Source organism: Agrilus planipennis, unplaced genomic scaffold (assembly GCF_000699045.2).
Source record: "Agrilus planipennis isolate EAB-ADULT unplaced genomic scaffold, Apla_2.0 scaffold93, whole genome shotgun sequence".
In the NCBI taxonomy this organism is placed as follows: Eukaryota; Metazoa; Arthropoda; class Insecta; order Coleoptera; family Buprestidae; genus Agrilus; species Agrilus planipennis.
The window spans coordinates 636267-656398 of record NW_020438867.1 but is presented as its reverse complement, the minus strand read 5'-3'; the positions used below and the strand labels follow the sequence as shown (position 1 = coordinate 656398).

Here is a 20132-nt window from a genome sequence, read left to right as displayed (position 1 = left end):
GTAAATATCAAACCAAGAATTGTAAATATATTTAGCTGTTGGAGATATAAATATCTTTTCACTTACGCCAAAACACCACTGGCAAATTTTGGCGGCCCGGACAAATGTCCGAGTTGGCTGCCCCCACAGAGGACACAGGAAGCATTCTAGTAACAACCTACGTCAGGATCTTCAGGAATACACGCTCATGCGATATACAAAAATTGGAGTTAATCCTTTGTTTTCCAAGGTGTCTGCAAATGCTTAACTCTGATAGAGAGCTGATTCTAATACAAAAAAAAATAAATCGGTTGATGTTTCGACCTACCTTTCGAATAAATATTAAGTTCTTTGTTTAAATGTGTATTTTAGTAAAACTAGTTTCTCTTATAAACGTAAGTGCAAGACAAGGGTCCTTGAAATCTATAACAATAAATAATTACATTGCAAAATTTCCAGAGAAGGTCTAATAATGGTCGGCTACTTTTGCTGTTTGCAACATCGTTGTCTGTCGATTGCTGTGGTAGACAAAACCAGTTTGTTATTGTACATGTTTGCCTCTATGTTAGGTTCGTGAGTATCTTGATGGGTACCTACCTGTAGGTGCACATATACTACGTAATCACGAGCACCCACTCCTACCTTCTTGAGAAAGCGAAAATTTAACTGAGAAAGGCGAGTTGGCATCAACAGTATTTTTGTAAAACAGAAATTTTAAAAGATATCCTTTTAAGCACATGATGCAATCCCCAACAACATGTATCAGCTATCAACTACCATTATCCATTACCATATTCCGTACTTATTATTGAACTCAATTCGATGACATTGCAACGGAAGTGTAAACTGTAGATGGAAATGACGACATTCAACTCTGCGCAGTTGCTAAGCGATTTTGGAGATTTAGGATTTTCGTGGCTGTCTCAGAGAGATTAGCTCAACTAATGAAATTATGTTCCTTTTTTGGAAATGTCTGATGTTCAAAGATCTTAAAATTAATACAATNATATTATAGAATAAAAAAGCTTTACTTATTTGCGAACTTTTCAGACATATTCCGACAGAATGGAATAAGACAGTACCCAGAACGATTAAATAATAAAGAAACTGGCGGTTCAAATGGTAAAATGTAAGGCTCAAGCTGGGATCAAGTGATTACGAATGTATCACGTAGAATAAGTGATGGCGTACTATTTTTTCATTACAAAGAGTTAATCACTACATTTATGGCCTGTAAAGCAAAGCAACTAATTGCAATCTCCAGCGGTGAATACGTTATAAGGAGCTTTTCACTGTAGAGGGTTTACACCATATTAAAGGAATAAAAAAATTAAGTTACTTCTTTAGGAAGTGGATAAGTGGCTAACTATTGTTTTGAAACTAAATTTTTTATTAAATCGATAATATTTTAATTACGTATCTACTTAAACGGATTACATAAAATTTTTATGAAATACTCAAAAAATTCTTTCGTTTTACTGTTAGTATAAAATGTTTTAAACGAAAGCGTATTGCAATTACAAACAATAAAAGTAAGCAAAGAAAATTAAGGGAGTAGGTACAGTTTTCCGTTAAGTTTTCCTTTAAGATTTGCGATTAAATTTAAGAGCAGACGCTTTAGAGTCACCCTGACTAAAATAAATATCTACTGTTTTTAGTATTTGTGTATTATTAAAGACAGTACAAGGATAAAAATTGCAATGGAGAACGTGTAGTATTTCCTACAAACAGACCTACTTTCCATTCAACTTTGAAAAGTATGTAAAGTAAAACGTTTGTAACTCAGTTGCCGAACATTTTTAACAACTAGGAGACTGCTTGCTACACGCTCACGATTAAATTTGAATGTGAGAGAAGTTTCAACTGTACAGTTAGAAAGTTTTCTACGTTATACCAACCCAATAAGAAATTACCTTTCGTACGAACTTCTAAGCTGTAAAATAAACCAATAGAATTAGATCAATTAAAATGGTTGTACCTGTACAATGCCTTTTTTACCGCGGTTGGGATTAGAAAGTACATTGAAAATGTAAAAAGGAAGATAAATGCGAAGAGGAATATATTTTTCTAGGGTAAAATCATTGACTTCACCCCCTGGAGATGGCTATCCGTTAAAAGTATTAGTATAAGGGAAGGCATGTCGTTCAAGGAATTGCTGGAGGAATTTTTTTAGCTAAATAGGAATGTGAAAATGAAAAGTTAAACAGTAGAACTAAATGTGTAGTAGTTAATTTATTATTGTTATCTGTTCATTGTGTTAATATTCTTAACAAACCTTGTTGTGGTTGGTTGTACTTTTCCCTTGAAATCACAACCACTGTAGTTTTTTCCATTAACAGTGTGAGTCACGAAAGATCACATACGTGCTTATGTCCAAACATGAAAATGTTAATAATAGTAACGAATGCCGTGCGTTTCAAATTTTACCGCCAACCCGCAACGCAAAGATTTCCACTTCGATTGTGCGACGAATTTTAGAAAATTTGGAGGATTCGTTTTTCGCAATAACACCACGACAAAAATTTACGTTCGTTTAGTTTTTAAACAAGGCAAATTCACCGATATACGTTGCTTTACGACTGTATAAAGAACGATAAAGCAGATGGAAGGAACACTATCTAGACTTGTTCGACGATATACACGAAACATACAATAACCAGCTTCTAGTTGCGCGCATGGCCGAGCTGAATTTCTGTTGATGACGTACTTTGTGCCAAGGAATCCGGTATAAAGATGTGTACGTTATAAGCAAAACAACTGCAAGGCAACATATTTATTCAAAGAACGTGCAGTAATTTTAATATCATTCAATACCAGGGCAATTATCAAATCATTACATTTGTATTAATATATGTCTATACAAATACTATGTCATGATTTTGAACTATTTCAATCACTTTATTCATTCTTAAGTAGGTAATAATTCTTTTAGAATAACCTCCTACCCGAAATAGTGTTCAAGAGTTTTCTTTTTTAATAAATTTATGAAACAGTGCAACGTTTTTATCATTTTTTGAAGAATTATATCGCAAAATCCGTTTCTAATCATATCAGTGCGCTTTAAGCGATCCCCAAATAAGATTTTCAAAGATAAGCCAAATGATTAATCAATTAATTCTCCGAAAAGATATTGATATTAAAAGAAAGGTACAAAGAAAATTCATAACTTTGTTTTTTTACAGTTTCCACTTAACAAGAACAGAACAACTGAATATGCAAAATGTAATACTGTATAAACCCTCTACAAAAATAAACGAGAACGGACTGCTATCGAAACTTTCCGTCACGTAGAGGGTGGAGTACAAAACCAATTACAAAATTTTGCAAAAAGGAATGAACTACTATTACAGAGAGTTGGTCAGTCACTGTATAGGATGAAAGGAAAACCAACCAAGCACAAGTGAAGTTAGCGTTATAAAGAATATTCGAAATAAAAAGTTTAGCCATAGACAACAAAAACTGTCAATACTCATTTTGTTCATTTGAAATTTTAAATACAAAAGCAAAAAGTCCATTACAGAAAAGGAAAAAAACTAGCTACTACAGTGAATTGGTGAACGATAACTAACCCAAACATGCAAATGATACATGTTAAAACACCACAAGCATTTAAACTGTTACCTACTTTTTTCAATCTGCCTAAATAACACTTACAATCCAACTTAATTTTTTCCTTTGATGAACTGAAGTCATTGGATGAACAATCAGCTGAAATAATCTATAATTTTCAAATTCTGTTCTACCTTCCTACTACAGTTGCAAATTAACTACATCAACTTTTTAGTCGTTATGTAGGTAGCTTTTTTTATCGTCATGTAAACAAAAATAATTTTCGATAAGCACATTCGTAGGTATAAAACAGGGTTTTTTTATTTTTCAGAGTAAGAATTCATAATAAGGGATTTGCAACTACTTTATTGGAACTTTCGGCACATTGTATTTAGCAATTAAAGACAATGGCATATATATAAAATTTACCGCTTAATCTTTTGATAAGCTCTATATTTATACATGAAACATATATGTATGCATTACGTATTATCAGTAGCCGTTCAAACATTTATTATCCAAACGATTAGATTCGGAATTTACACATTAAAACTAAGGAATAAATTTACGACAATTGTAAAATTATCTGCAATATTTTGTTAATTTGTAAAAAGTTATCTTGCTTGATATGTTTATTTCAGTTTTTTTCTTCTTCAGCTTTTAATTTGTTATCTTAATTTTACTGCGTTGTTTGCTGTGCATTATAAAACGGTCAAACCCAAACTAATTAAACTAATTAATTGCTTAATTATATTGCGAATGTATTGTCTGACAACATGAGTTATCACTTCGTACATACAAACACAAAATTTTCTTTACTTTCTAAACATTCTCGTGGTCAACCAATTTAAAAAGTTGGTTTTATATCCTTTTTTTCTGTAAAACACTAAAACCGATTTTATTCATATTATGAAGAAAAAGGTTCTAGACGGTCTGGTTAGCCCATATTGAAAATGGTGCTCGAACTTTATAAATACATGTATTTATGGAAGTCATGTAATTCAAAATAAGAAATAGAAGTAAAGCTCGGAAAAAGCTCTAGTCTTTGTGCTACGAACTGAACCAATCTCTCGGAGTTGCAGGTAGGTAGCCACCACAGCCAAAAGGTCTGCGTTCTAACGGTTTTAAAGTCCCCAATATTGTAGCCAGCCAAGCCAGGCGGCTATCGTTGAAGTCAACGCTAACGTCAGCGTCTGTATGCCTGGTTATATTTACCGTTCGTTGGCTGGATCCGTTCGACCTAAAATATTTTTACTGACTGACTATTCTAACAAGTAAATTTTCCACTTATGAAAATGCCTTGGACTGTGTGTGACTTTTCTTTTATTTCTAATTTTCATTCGATTAATATTATTTGCCAAGTACGTTATCCCAGTAGCAGTAGGGGAGTGGGTGTCTCATTTCACAATCTTCGTTTTCAAAGGGTTTTCAAGCATAATATACCTCCATCTACCTCCCGTATATACTCCGATCAATATCCTCACGAACAAGACCGAAACGAATCGAAAGAAGCCGATCCTTCGAAGCCTTTGTGCCCTTTCGACAGAAGCAACAGATACCAAAATGAATAGAAACTTTTATGAATTCACTAGACTACGTATTATCCTTTTTTTACTGCTTTCGGATCGGGATAATCTAATTGCTGGTTAACAACCAACATAGTATTAAATACCACGATAGAAGATCGATACCCCCATGTATAGTGTAGGAAAACATTTAATAAAATTCTCGAAAGAAGTTAGTCAAAAAGTTAGGTAGTGACTTTACAATACCTTCAGGAAGCTTCCAGGCGAAATGTTGATGAATCTAAAATATTAAAGTGGAAGGACACTTTTTCTGTCATTGATTAAACATGAAATTTCGAAAACTATTTGATCTATGAAGTTGAAAATTGATAGGCAAATAAGAACGAATTTTGACAGGGCCGAATTAAGGGTGCGCAAGGAATATCGCAATTTTATATCAAAGTCCTACGACATTGCTGCTAGAGACCTACAGATCAATTATTCTATGTACAAACGTATCATCCAAATTTCGATGGGTTGCGACTAATCGCTAGTAAAATTGCCCTTTTAACTGATTTGAATTAGTTCAAAATTGTATTTTTTCAAGAGAAGAGAAATCATTATTAAGGAAATTACTTTAAACCAATATTGATACATAAACATAAAAATGTAACTAGTATTACAACCAACCAGCCTAAATATAATTTCAACTTGTTATAGACAATAAGAACTTGTATTNTTATATGGAATTTAGGATTTTAGTGTTCTACTAACAAATAAATATTTCACTCTACGGTTTATTTTGCAAGGTCCGTTAATATATTTGCACATTTACGTCTTCAGTGCCAGTCCTTTTTTGGTTATCATTAATCTTAAAAAATAATAATTATTTAGTGAAGAGAACAAAAGACGAATTGTATTTTTAATCAATATGTGTATTCATTCCAAATATATGAAAAAGTTTGTGATCAAGTTATACCGTTGAAATTTTCTTTGCAAGTATTTTCACACCACGTCCTGGAAATTTTGTAGAAAGGACTATCGCTATTTCGTATATCATGGTTAAATAATTGAACAAAACCTTCACGCATTACTCCATCCAAGAATACGCTTTCACCCCAACACAGTTTCAGAATTAGGAAAATAGAAATCCCTGGGCAAAGCTCAACGATCTAAAACTTTCAAGAGAAAAAATACCTAGTCTGAAAATTAGAGAAATTTCCATACAACGGGGATACGACAAAAAACATTAACTTATGTACGCAAGATATATTCTTCATCACACTTTTTAGATAATTATGACAATGGAAATATATAATTCCATAGATCAATCTGAAAATGGAAAAGTAATATTGTGTTAATGATAAGATGTGATTAACTCTAAGGATATGTCTCATTTATGATCACGAATCGATTGATTATATTTATGTTAAAACAGATGATACTACTTTAATTTTGTAGGAAATACATATATTGCTAAGCTATTGCATTTACTAACGCTTTCATTAAATACCCCCAGAAAACAGGAATAGAATCTCTAATGTGATAAATTTCAAGACCAACGCTACTTTGCGCTACTTATTTATTTAAAATAATTGTTTTTTCCATCCTCATGTGACACCTTAATTACTAAACTGGACATCATGAAATTTTGTACACATACTGTAACCTTTTACCCAGAAAAGACAATTTTGTTCCCGAAGGATAGAAAAATTTGTTTTATGTGATCGTCTATGATCTTTGACACGTATTTAGGACATGAACGCGAGCGAAGCTGCGGGCAAAACCTATCATGAAATTTTGTACACACATTGTCAGTGGGACAAAAAAGATGATAGGCTACTTTTCATTCAGAAAAATAAACTGCTCCAGATGAATAGAAAAGTTAGTATTTAGTTAGTTAGTTAGTGGTCGTCAATGGCCTTTTGATACGTATTTAGGACATCAACGCGAGCAGGCCGCGGGTAAAAGCTAGTTTAAAATAATAAAAATCCAATTCGGTGTATCGTCCATATTCATTTCTTACAGGTATTGGTATGATAATGGTATGGTAAAATGTTTACCGAATTTGTAATCACAATTTGTATGTCACGCGAATGAAAATTAACAATTGGATGAATAAAATAATTCGAAGTGGTCTGCATTCTGTCGAAACTGCCAGACGCGGATCTCTTTTGGATCTCATCAGCGCGTCGAAGGCAGCTCCGACAGAACACAGACCAACTTTTACCTGCTGTCTCAACATCCTAAAATGTAGTATCGGGCTACAGATGGCGCTTATTGCGTCATTTGTAGTATTTTCTAAAATTTGATGAATGTTTGGAATGTGTTTCTTCACTCATATCTATCTGAAAATATAAATCTGCTACCCTTAAAATCATCCTAAACTAACCGAACTCTCAAAATCATTTCATTGGAATGCGTAGGATCCCTACAAAAACTTTAAATTGTATTTTTTAGGCTTGTATTACTTTATTATTTATATGAAAAGATGGATGAATGTATTTGTATGAATTCCCGTATAGCACGTCGTATTTTTCAAAAGATAATACTGCCCTTTGATGATTGCATGTAACTCGCCTACGTGTATTCTTTAACACGATACATTAATATTACATCAGTTGCGTATAGTATAATAAATGACGTGTGATTTTGAAAATGTGGGGGTTTTATGATTCGCCCATTCAAGCTATTTCACCGGACGATAAAAGAATAAAGTAATCGCCTTTTCCGAGAGAAACTCAGCGTCAGTTCCTAATAAAACTAAGGAGACGTACAGCAACGGTATCTGTTGATGATTACACCGATATACCTACATTTCAGTAAAACGTCTGTCTGTGATATAAAAAATATAGACTTAACAATCAAATACACATTAGTTATACGATATGAGAATAAAGAGAACATGTATAATTCATCTTGTTGATTCTACCCCATTAATACAGGTAATTTTGCCCTCTAGGTTTTTAAGAAGAAAAAAATTAAACTTCGTTAAGCAAGAGGGTAACAGGGAAAACAATGGTTATTTTACATCTTCCTGGTACTTTACTACATTACCGTCATCCAATGCAATTTCTTAACGTGTAAATAGTGTAAATTCCCCTTATCAATATTTACAATAAAAGTAGTCGTAAGTTGAGTTTGGTATTGCCTTCATCATCATTATCGTAAAGTCGTCAGTCTTAAGACTGACCGGACACGTACCTCCACATCCTGTCATCGCATTTCCCTAAAACTACAACATCCCACATCCATAACTATTTAGGTCTGCCTCTACTCCTCTTAATTCCTGTTTCTGCCTCTAATGTGCCTCTGACTAGACCTTCATGCCTGAGAAGGTGTCCTACCAACCTATCTCGTCTATTTCTTATTGATTTCCATAGTCCTCTGTTTTCCTATTCTTTCCAATATTTCTTCATTTCCAACCTTCTCTATCCACTGTATCTTTATTATTCGCCTGTAACACCACATTTGGAACGCTTGTAATCTTTTTTTTTCCGCCGCGCCCACCAATCCATGTTTCGCATCCGTACAGCGCTACGCTCTAGACATACACCTTTAATAATCTTTTTCGAATTTCTAATCCTTTGCGAACATAAAAGTAAGTTCTTTTTGTTGAAGGCGATTCGACCTTGCGATATCCTCTGCTTTATATCCCTACTGTTCCTTTCCTTCTGACTTACCTGAACTTCCTAGAAACCGAAAATCGGTCACTTCTTCTAATTTTTCGTATCCTATCTTTATATTGATGTATGTATTCATTAGTCAATAAATTAGTTTATCCGAAATTTTTAAAAGGCATTTCACTTTGGATCGTTAGATATCTGTTTCAGTAATATATTATATATATATTATAGAATAAAAAAGCTTTACTTATTTGCGAACTTTTCAGACATATTCCGACAGAATGGAATAAGACAGTACCCAGAACGATTAAATAATAAAGAAACTGGCGGTTCAAATGGTAAAATGTAAGGCTCAAGCTGGGATCAAGTGATTACGAATGTATCACGTAGAATAAGTGATGGCGTACTATTTTTTCATTACAAAGAGTTAATCACTACATTTATGGCCTGTAAAGCAAAGCAACTAATTGCAATCTCCAGCGGTGAATACGTTATAAGGAGCTTTTCACTGTAGAGGGTTTACACCATATTAAAGGAATAAAAAAATTAAGTTACTTCTTTAGGAAGTGGATAAGTGGCTAACTATTGTTTTGAAACTAAATTTTTTATTAAATCGATAATATTTTAATTACGTATCTACTTAAACGGATTACATAAAATTTTTATGAAATACTCAAAAAATTCTTTCGTTTTACTGTTAGTATAAAATGTTTTAAACGAAAGCGTATTGCAATTACAAACAATAAAAGTAAGCAAAGAAAATTAAGGGAGTAGGTACAGTTTTCCGTTAAGTTTTCCTTTAAGATTTGCGATTAAATTTAAGAGCAGACGCTTTAGAGTCACCCTGACTAAAATAAATATCTACTGTTTTTAGTATTTGTGTATTATTAAAGACAGTACAAGGATAAAAATTGCAATGGAGAACGTGTAGTATTTCCTACAAACAGACCTACTTTCCATTCAACTTTGAAAAGTATGTAAAGTAAAACGTTTGTAACTCAGTTGCCGAACATTTTTAACAACTAGGAGACTGCTTGCTACACGCTCACGATTAAATTTGAATGTGAGAGAAGTTTCAACTGTACAGTTAGAAAGTTTTCTACGTTATACCAACCCAATAAGAAATTACCTTTCGTACGAACTTCTAAGCTGTAAAATAAACCAATAGAATTAGATCAATTAAAATGGTTGTACCTGTACAATGCCTTTTTTACCGCGGTTGGGATTAGAAAGTACATTGAAAATGTAAAAAGGAAGATAAATGCGAAGAGGAATATATTTTTCTAGGGTAAAATCATTGACTTCACCCCCTGGAGATGGCTATCCGTTAAAAGTATTAGTATAAGGGAAGGCATGTCGTTCAAGGAATTGCTGGAGGAATTTTTTTAGCTAAATAGGAATGTGAAAATGAAAAGTTAAACAGTAGAACTAAATGTGTAGTAGTTAATTTATTATTGTTATCTGTTCATTGTGTTAATATTCTTAACAAACCTTGTTGTGGTTGGTTGTACTTTTCCCTTGAAATCACAACCACTGTAGTTTTTTCCATTAACAGTGTGAGTCACGAAAGATCACATACGTGCTTATGTCCAAACATGAAAATGTTAATAATAGTAACGAATGCCGTGCGTTTCAAATTTTACCGCCAACCCGCAACGCAAAGATTTCCACTTCGATTGTGCGACGAATTTTAGAAAATTTGGAGGATTCGTTTTTCGCAATAACACCACGACAAAAATTTACGTTCGTTTAGTTTTTAAACAAGGCAAATTCACCGATATACGTTGCTTTACGACTGTATAAAGAACGATAAAGCAGATGGAAGGAACACTATCTAGACTTGTTCGACGATATACACGAAACATACAATAACCAGCTTCTAGTTGCGCGCATGGCCGAGCTGAATTTCTGTTGATGACGTACTTTGTGCCAAGGAATCCGGTATAAAGATGTGTACGTTATAAGCAAAACAACTGCAAGGCAACATATTTATTCAAAGAACGTGCAGTAATTTTAATATCATTCAATACCAGGGCAATTATCAAATCATTACATTTGTATTAATATATGTCTATACAAATACTATGTCATGATTTTGAACTATTTCAATCACTTTATTCATTCTTAAGTAGGTAATAATTCTTTTAGAATAACCTCCTACCCGAAATAGTGTTCAAGAGTTTTCTTTTTTAATAAATTTATGAAACAGTGCAACGTTTTTATCATTTTTTGAAGAATTATATCGCAAAATCCGTTTCTAATCATATCAGTGCGCTTTAAGCGATCCCCAAATAAGATTTTCAAAGATAAGCCAAATGATTAATCAATTAATTCTCCGAAAAGATATTGATATTAAAAGAAAGGTACAAAGAAAATTCATAACTTTGTTTTTTTACAGTTTCCACTTAACAAGAACAGAACAACTGAATATGCAAAATGTAATACTGTATAAACCCTCTACAAAAATAAACGAGAACGGACTGCTATCGAAACTTTCCGTCACGTAGAGGGTGGAGTACAAAACCAATTACAAAATTTTGCAAAAAGGAATGAACTACTATTACAGAGAGTTGGTCAGTCACTGTATAGGATGAAAGGAAAACCAACCAAGCACAAGTGAAGTTAGCGTTATAAAGAATATTCGAAATAAAAAGTTTAGCCATAGACAACAAAAACTGTCAATACTCATTTTGTTCATTTGAAATTTTAAATACAAAAGCAAAAAGTCCATTACAGAAAAGGAAAAAAACTAGCTACTACAGTGAATTGGTGAACGATAACTAACCCAAACATGCAAATGATACATGTTAAAACACCACAAGCATTTAAACTGTTACCTACTTTTTTCAATCTGCCTAAATAACACTTACAATCCAACTTAATTTTTTCCTTTGATGAACTGAAGTCATTGGATGAACAATCAGCTGAAATAATCTATAATTTTCAAATTCTGTTCTACCTTCCTACTACAGTTGCAAATTAACTACATCAACTTTTTAGTCGTTATGTAGGTAGCTTTTTTTATCGTCATGTAAACAAAAATAATTTTCGATAAGCACATTCGTAGGTATAAAACAGGGTTTTTTTATTTTTCAGAGTAAGAATTCATAATAAGGGATTTGCAACTACTTTATTGGAACTTTCGGCACATTGTATTTAGCAATTAAAGACAATGGCATATATATAAAATTTACCGCTTAATCTTTTGATAAGCTCTATATTTATACATGAAACATATATGTATGCATTACGTATTATCAGTAGCCGTTCAAACATTTATTATCCAAACGATTAGATTCGGAATTTACACATTAAAACTAAGGAATAAATTTACGACAATTGTAAAATTATCTGCAATATTTTGTTAATTTGTAAAAAGTTATCTTGCTTGATATGTTTATTTCAGTTTTTTTCTTCTTCAGCTTTTAATTTGTTATCTTAATTTTACTGCGTTGTTTGCTGTGCATTATAAAACGGTCAAACCCAAACTAATTAAACTAATTAATTGCTTAATTATATTGCGAATGTATTGTCTGACAACATGAGTTATCACTTCGTACATACAAACACAAAATTTTCTTTACTTTCTAAACATTCTCGTGGTCAACCAATTTAAAAAGTTGGTTTTATATCCTTTTTTTCTGTAAAACACTAAAACCGATTTTATTCATATTATGAAGAAAAAGGTTCTAGACGGTCTGGTTAGCCCATATTGAAAATGGTGCTCGAACTTTATAAATACATGTATTTATGGAAGTCATGTAATTCAAAATAAGAAATAGAAGTAAAGCTCGGAAAAAGCTCTAGTCTTTGTGCTACGAACTGAACCAATCTCTCGGAGTTGCAGGTAGGTAGCCACCACAGCCAAAAGGTCTGCGTTCTAACGGTTTTAAAGTCCCCAATATTGTAGCCAGCCAAGCCAGGCGGCTATCGTTGAAGTCAACGCTAACGTCAGCGTCTGTATGCCTGGTTATATTTACCGTTCGTTGGCTGGATCCGTTCGACCTAAAATATTTTTACTGACTGACTATTCTAACAAGTAAATTTTCCACTTATGAAAATGCCTTGGACTGTGTGTGACTTTTCTTTTATTTCTAATTTTCATTCGATTAATATTATTTGCCAAGTACGTTATCCCAGTAGCAGTAGGGGAGTGGGTGTCTCATTTCACAATCTTCGTTTTCAAAGGGTTTTCAAGCATAATATACCTCCATCTACCTCCCGTATATACTCCGATCAATATCCTCACGAACAAGACCGAAACGAATCGAAAGAAGCCGATCCTTCGAAGCCTTTGTGCCCTTTCGACAGAAGCAACAGATACCAAAATGAATAGAAACTTTTATGAATTCACTAGACTACGTATTATCCTTTTTTTACTGCTTTCGGATCGGGATAATCTAATTGCTGGTTAACAACCAACATAGTATTAAATACCACGATAGAAGATCGATACCCCCATGTATAGTGTAGGAAAACATTTAATAAAATTCTCGAAAGAAGTTAGTCAAAAAGTTAGGTAGTGACTTTACAATACCTTCAGGAAGCTTCCAGGCGAAATGTTGATGAATCTAAAATATTAAAGTGGAAGGACACTTTTTCTGTCATTGATTAAACATGAAATTTCGAAAACTATTTGATCTATGAAGTTGAAAATTGATAGGCAAATAAGAACGAATTTTGACAGGGCCGAATTAAGGGTGCGCAAGGAATATCGCAATTTTATATCAAAGTCCTACGACATTGCTGCTAGAGACCTACAGATCAATTATTCTATGTACAAACGTATCATCCAAATTTCGATGGGTTGCGACTAATCGCTAGTAAAATTGCCCTTTTAACTGATTTGAATTAGTTCAAAATTGTATTTTTTCAAGAGAAGAGAAATCATTATTAAGGAAATTACTTTAAACCAATATTGATACATAAACATAAAAATGTAACTAGTATTACAACCAACCAGCCTAAATATAATTTCAACTTGTTATAGACAATAAGAACTTGTATTGTAATAATGAGCTTGGGGTAAAAATCAATAAGGGTTAATATGTATCTGAATTACTATCATCCTGGACTACTTAATAGAAATAATGCTAAATCAATACAGTACCAGTTAAATATGCTATCGAAAGTTTAGTTGTATGTTATCAATAAATTTTGTACAACAGGAGACGTAAACATATCAGTATTAAAAGCTTGCAAAAAGCTTCCATAAAAGATAAGAATAAGCATCATACTAGTATTTTTTATCACTAAAGTTTTCTGAGATAATCGTATAAGTCGATTGTAATCTTTTACCCGCGTAAGAATTTCGTCGAGCATTGGAAAACAGCCTGGAATGATGCTTACAACCGATTTACATCAGGCGTGAAAACATATGAACCCTTTCGGTAGATTAGTTTATTAAAATGAGAAAGTATCAGCAAGAAATTTACAAAGGGGAAAATTGAAAATTTTAATTGTACGGGCTTTTCTCAGTCTTAATTCTAGTCTTTTGTACTGCCCTTACTATAATATAGTGATTCACTCAGTGCGCGAAATGTATTGGATCAGTTGCAGAAAAATTAGTTACCTACAGGTATATACATTATTTTGTTTAAAGATGTACTAAAGATAAATTCTGAATTTTTAGTAATACTATAAATAAATAAATTTGCTATTAACGAAAATTATTGTTTGAATGTAACAAAACAAAATAGATTAACTTCTTCTGTATTTAAATTAATCCTTAACCGAGATGCTTTCCTATACATTTCCTTTTTTAAAATATATTTCAACATCCACTGTGTCATCTTCAGCTAGGCACTCGACTCTAGCTAATTAAAGAATGACACCTTTTTTTACGTTTGTACGAAATTTGAGGTGTCTAGGTACTTTCTTTGCTGCATTCGTGATTAAAATACAAAAATTCTTCAAAATAGTTAAATACAATAGCTAACCATTTATTGTACAATATTTAACCACCTACTTTTATTTTTTAAATCAGTAAGATACTAAATATGTGTACTATTTTCATGGTTTAGAAATTGCAATAAATACATAATAACTTAGCGTGACTTTATTACACGTACCTACCCAACGCATTTTTTACGAATGATACAGGATAACAATTGGTTTAGCTTACGAAAATTATTCTAATAAGATAAAATTTCCTATGTGGCTAAAAGAAACGATTGAACTACTTTAACCACTATATCTGCTATAGTTTCTCAACAAAAAGTCAAATTATATTTTGGAACAATATGAGAATACTTTATTATCAAAATACTTCAGATACGAGTTCGTTACAAAATGTGAATTAAAATGATAAGCGAATTTACTAAAATCTTTAAAACATAATAAGTTATAGACTGTTATAGCTCGTGCAATAATGATGTCATTGGCGAATGTATTGTCATAGCCACTACTACGCCCTTACGACCCAATATTTACACTTAAACACACCAAAAAATTGGTGACTTTTAATTAAAAATGGATATCAAAGGTATGCGTAAGGCATAATTCTAGAAAGCCGGATTGTGAGAGAACAAAGTATCAATACAAACCTATACCTACGCAGAGCAACACATATTGATACGCAGAACATTATGTAGTGATGTAGTGCGATGTACAATTTACCTACAAAATATATGATACAATGTCAAACCTTTCTAAATCCACCCTACCTTTTCGATTCTAAAAAGACCCGACGTAAGCAAGGCTAACTACATGTCGAACGGGAAAGAAAAGAGCTCAAGTTCAAATAGTACCTGATATAAAACATCACATATTTGTAATTGTAATATTTACAATATCCCCTTATCAGTATGGACATTTCTAAATTTTTCCCAGAAGTACAAGCTAGAGAAAATTTCAAAAATACTTACTGTTTATTTACTAGGCATCAGAATGACTGTCTTCAGCTTTGTATAAACGCATACTACCTGTAAATTTTGATCATCGTTCGGAAATATGACGAAAGAATTTAGAGATGTTAAAGTTAAATGTTAGTTAATAACTGATAAATAATACTAATACATTATTGACAGGAAGTACGTAGATATGCACAGGTGCATTGGAAAAAATAACTTTTGTTTCTTATTTCATCCAGATAAATATATATAATTGATGAATTATACCAAGAAAATGTATTTTTCTCGAAAATTAAGACGTGCTTCTTAAGGTTTTTCATAAGAATGACACAAAAGATATTTAGTTTTACTATTAATAATAATAAAATAGTATTAGGTATGACTTTAGTACCCAAACATTTTGTATACTAGGTACTAGGTTTTACCCGTGGCTTTGCTCAAGTTGATGTCCTAAATACGTGTCAAAGTTCATCGACGACCACATAATACTAACTTTTCTATCCATCGGGAATAGTTTCTTTTTTGAAGATGAGGCACGTTTTTAATCTTTGAATTAAGAGTTTGCCTTTTGAGATAGTTATTTTTTGAATTAATGAAGCTTTTAACGTGGAATTTTAAAAGAACAAAGTTCTTAATTATTAATCTGTTGAAACTACCCAGACTTATTAAGATCACGGCGACACCAATAAAGTCTTGACTTGGTCTTGGTCTAGAGGATTTAGTTTTGGTCTTGGTCTACCTTTCGATATTATGTCGTGGTGTTGGTTTTGGTTTTGCGAGATCAGTTCTTAATTTTGCAAGCCTTATCGTAATAGTTTATAAAAATTAAAATTTCATATATCATCTGTACCATTAATAACTCTTTCAGGAAGTTGCAAAAGTAACCATAAAATCGTCTTTTCGTTTGCTTTTAATCGTCCAAATTAGTAAATTTTGGAATACCCTGTAGCTACATCACATTATAATCCTGTTAATTGTAAATAGGATCTGGGGCACTTTGTGTATCTATTGTTAATACAAAAAATATGCTTCTTTTAACTTTTTTGTGTTTATTTTGGGACATTTTGGCTCATCACTACTATCAGTTACAATTACTTGAACTAATCTTTCATTTAGTATAAAACTATAGATTATATATACGAAAGGTAATTGAGAAACTGATCTAAAACTAAAGCTAAAGCATTTTTCAGTTAATTTAAACATACGTTCACGGATAACACGAACCAACGACGGTGGTTAAAATATTTTATTAAAGAGCATTTTCTGGTTCCGCAAAAATACGACCATTAAAAACATATGGATGGCGAAATTTTAATGATAATCGGCTAACTAAAAATAAGTTAAGCTATTTGTGTATTCATTAAAAATTCAGTTCCATTAAACTTTTGGAAGTTACTTTAGTTTTTTTTTTTTTGTAATAAAAACTTCGCAACTTCTATATGCCCGTTCCATGATTTTAAAATAAATTTTCCTATCTACATCTGTGTATACTAATTGTACCCTAATTAAAATCTTTTGAATAATGCTAAATATTAGCATGCTGATAGCAAGAGATATGAAAGCTGAACGCATTTATAGTTTGTAAATTATGAACTTTTTTATTAAGGTATTGTGTAATCCATATCTGTGAAATTGTGAATTACTTTTGCACTTCAGGAATATCTGATTGTTTGCGAAATCAAATAGCATGCAGAATAAGGCACTATGCATCCGTATACCTATGTAAATACAAACTAGTATTTAGTAGGGAAAATACTAGGTCACAAAATTAAAAACAAAAAGGAAAACCAAAGGCATAGCAGCAACGATTGCAACCGAAAGTTGTCGAAGAATTAATTAGTGTTTCCACCAACTGCGGCGCTAGCGTTGTTATGAAACTTGGCCGTACGGTTTGGTTGCTAAGTAACCTGCCGAACACATTGATTTCACGTACTGAGTAGATGTATCATTGCCATTTTAACACAAGCAGAAGGTTAATGAATATTAAAAACAATTTAATACAAGAATATTTTAGAATTTTCTAGCTTACAGTTTTTTAATTTCTAAATATGGAAATCGCAGCTCATTTCGACATTACTCAACATTTTCACATATTTACCCTTATTGATAATTCTCAATTGACCAATTTACCACCGAAAGGGGGCAATTTAATCTATTTTTATAAAAATTGAATATCTTATTTTTTCATTTTAAAAAGGACTAGCAGCTTATCTTGTGAGTAAAGTGAAAGTAAAAAGCTTTCTCTGGGGATTGTTAAATGTTTATGGTGACCTCAGTAGACGATAGGTCATAAAAAGTAATGGCATACACAATCACCATACAAATTGCGTATACATATAAATGCTCGTCACAACTGATCGTGAGTGCAAAGTTTCAATCCATAAATCAAACTATATTTATAACAATTTGTTTAAAAAATTGGAAAAATGTTGTTATAAATTATATATTGACGAACTAATTAAACATTAAATACGCATAATAGTAACAATCAGTAATTTAACTTACTGCATCTAAATAAAATTTTAAATCATGTTCATCTATCAATTTGGTATGAACTTATTTCATCTCGCATCTTATAAAATTCTTGACCAGTAATTCGCCAAAACTACCAGACGTAGATCGCGGTTTCAACTAATTTTTGTTTTGATATAATGTGTAATCAAAGGTCACCATGGATCAGGAAACTAAGACCAGACATCAAAGATTCTAGTAACTTGCATCGTTGAGTTTGAATCCGGTATCAGAATTATCTTAGCGTGTCAAGAAATCTCAATCTAAAATTTCAAAAGATGCAATTTTTTGCTTTTTTGTATGCATTACTAAATTACTTCGTGAAGTAAAAGGTGTAAAAGAGAGACTAGTCATTTCCGAAGTGCATTTTATTTTTAATTGGGATCTGGCTTCAGAATTGCTTTTGCACATTTTGAAATATATTTAATTAAATTCAAATGTTGGCTATTTGTATTGTTTGATTTTAAGATTAGAATATCTCGATATTTCAATGGGTTAGAGCATTTTTAATGCTGTTGGAGGACCGAAGGGTACTTATATCTACTTATATGTTTTTCTCTGAATCAATTTTTTCGATTCCATACAATACTGTTCTCAAAAGAGAGGTTTTCAAAAAAAGAGAACCTCTGTATGGGGTTTAAAAGAAATACGAAAAAGGAAAATTGTTTTCGAACTCGAATTTGGCTCCATAATAGCCCTTCTACATTGAAATTTTGAAATATGCTCATATTAAAACTGAATAAGCCAGTGACAATTCACTCTTTTAAAAATGAGTGAAGAGTTGCAAAAAACCGAAACGGAAAATATAAACAACGAACGCAAAAGTACAATGAACATGCAGATACGTTCGAATGATTGATCTTCTATTAAGGGATGAGTGGGGTGTTCTAGGCCTGTAAATTTACGTTACATTAGAAGGAGGCAGGGAGGAGGAAGGAGGAAGGTCAAAAGTCGTTAAAAATTGCGTTACGTATTACTTGAACGGCCCTTTAGACACCACTACGTCGATTATTGTACTAATAACGTTCCTCCGAATTTTTGCGAAGATTGGTTGAACACGCATCTCCTTTCCCTTCTACCCTTAACATTTTCCAAAAACTAGAACATCCCACAACCCTACCTTTTACGAATAGTAATTTAATGTACCTTTTTTTCTCTACTTCTTTTCGCTTCTGTTTCTGTATCGAATATACCTGTAACTAGCCTTGGCCAGGCATTAGGAACCTATACAGTTAATCACTTCTTTGTTTCTAACAAAAAGTAGGTAGGTACTAATATGTTTTTGGGATGATAGAATATAAAAACAAGAAAAAAGTACCAAACAACATACATTTGCGATTAAAAACGAAACTGGAAACGAAAGTTTTACGATTTTGTCTGCTTTAGTAGAAGAAGAAACTTTTATTAATCATTATCAGTTTACAAGAAACGTATATTTTCTGAGACTGTTTTGTTTTTACGAATCTTTCTATAAATGAAGACGGTAATAGACGGAAATAACGCAATTGAAAGAAAAGAAGGGAACTCAAAAGGAAACATAACCGAAATTAAATCTATTTTTAAAAGGATAAAAATAGACTAGAACATATTTTATAGGAGTAACGGTAACCTTTACTACTATTATTATAAATGTTGGTCCTGATGGTGCTTTTTATTAAAAGATTAATTCATTTATATGTAATTACCTACATTAATATTTGTTTTCCAATAATACTTCCTGGGGAAATTAATGAAAATTATGAGAACAATATCTAAATAGAAGCTATTGTTATCTTTAATTCACTTATTATACGTGCCTAATATACAGGGATTATTCTCGGGTTCCGCGGTCTCTTTCGTCGATATTTTTTTTATTTCAAAAAGGATATTCATATAAATTTTATCACAATTGTTTCTTCGTAAGACTGATTATTTTGTACTCACTTACCTTTTAGTACTCTAATTCGGCTTTTATATTTTTTAAAAATTATTATCTAATGCTTAAAATTGCATGTTTTCTCATAAAAGTTGTATAATTGAATATGAAGTATTACTGAAATTATTATAACTAGTCGGAAGTGCATACTAGATATACGAATGACAATCTGAATTTAATAAATGTGCAATAAATT

General features: G+C 32.0%; 1 protein-coding gene across 4 annotated transcripts in view; it reads right to left on the bottom strand.

Moving 5' to 3' along the window:
- LOC108739706 overlaps positions 1 to 20132 on the bottom strand; it is a 38175-nt gene that overhangs the window by 7162 nt on the left and 10881 nt on the right. Inside the window, exons 1-3 of one of the 4 annotated variants that reach the window (XR_003231420.1) lie at positions 2255 to 2340; positions 423 to 967; positions 30 to 266 (exon numbers count right to left, since the gene is read on the bottom strand). The exons of 1 other annotated variant lie outside the window; for it this stretch is intronic. The gene's annotated coding sequence lies outside the window, so the exon portion shown is untranslated. Of the gene's footprint in view, positions 1 to 29; positions 968 to 2254; positions 2612 to 20132 lie in introns of those variants that run through there. 2 more of the 4 variants (XR_003231419.1, XM_018473723.1) reach the window with 2 other exon arrangements.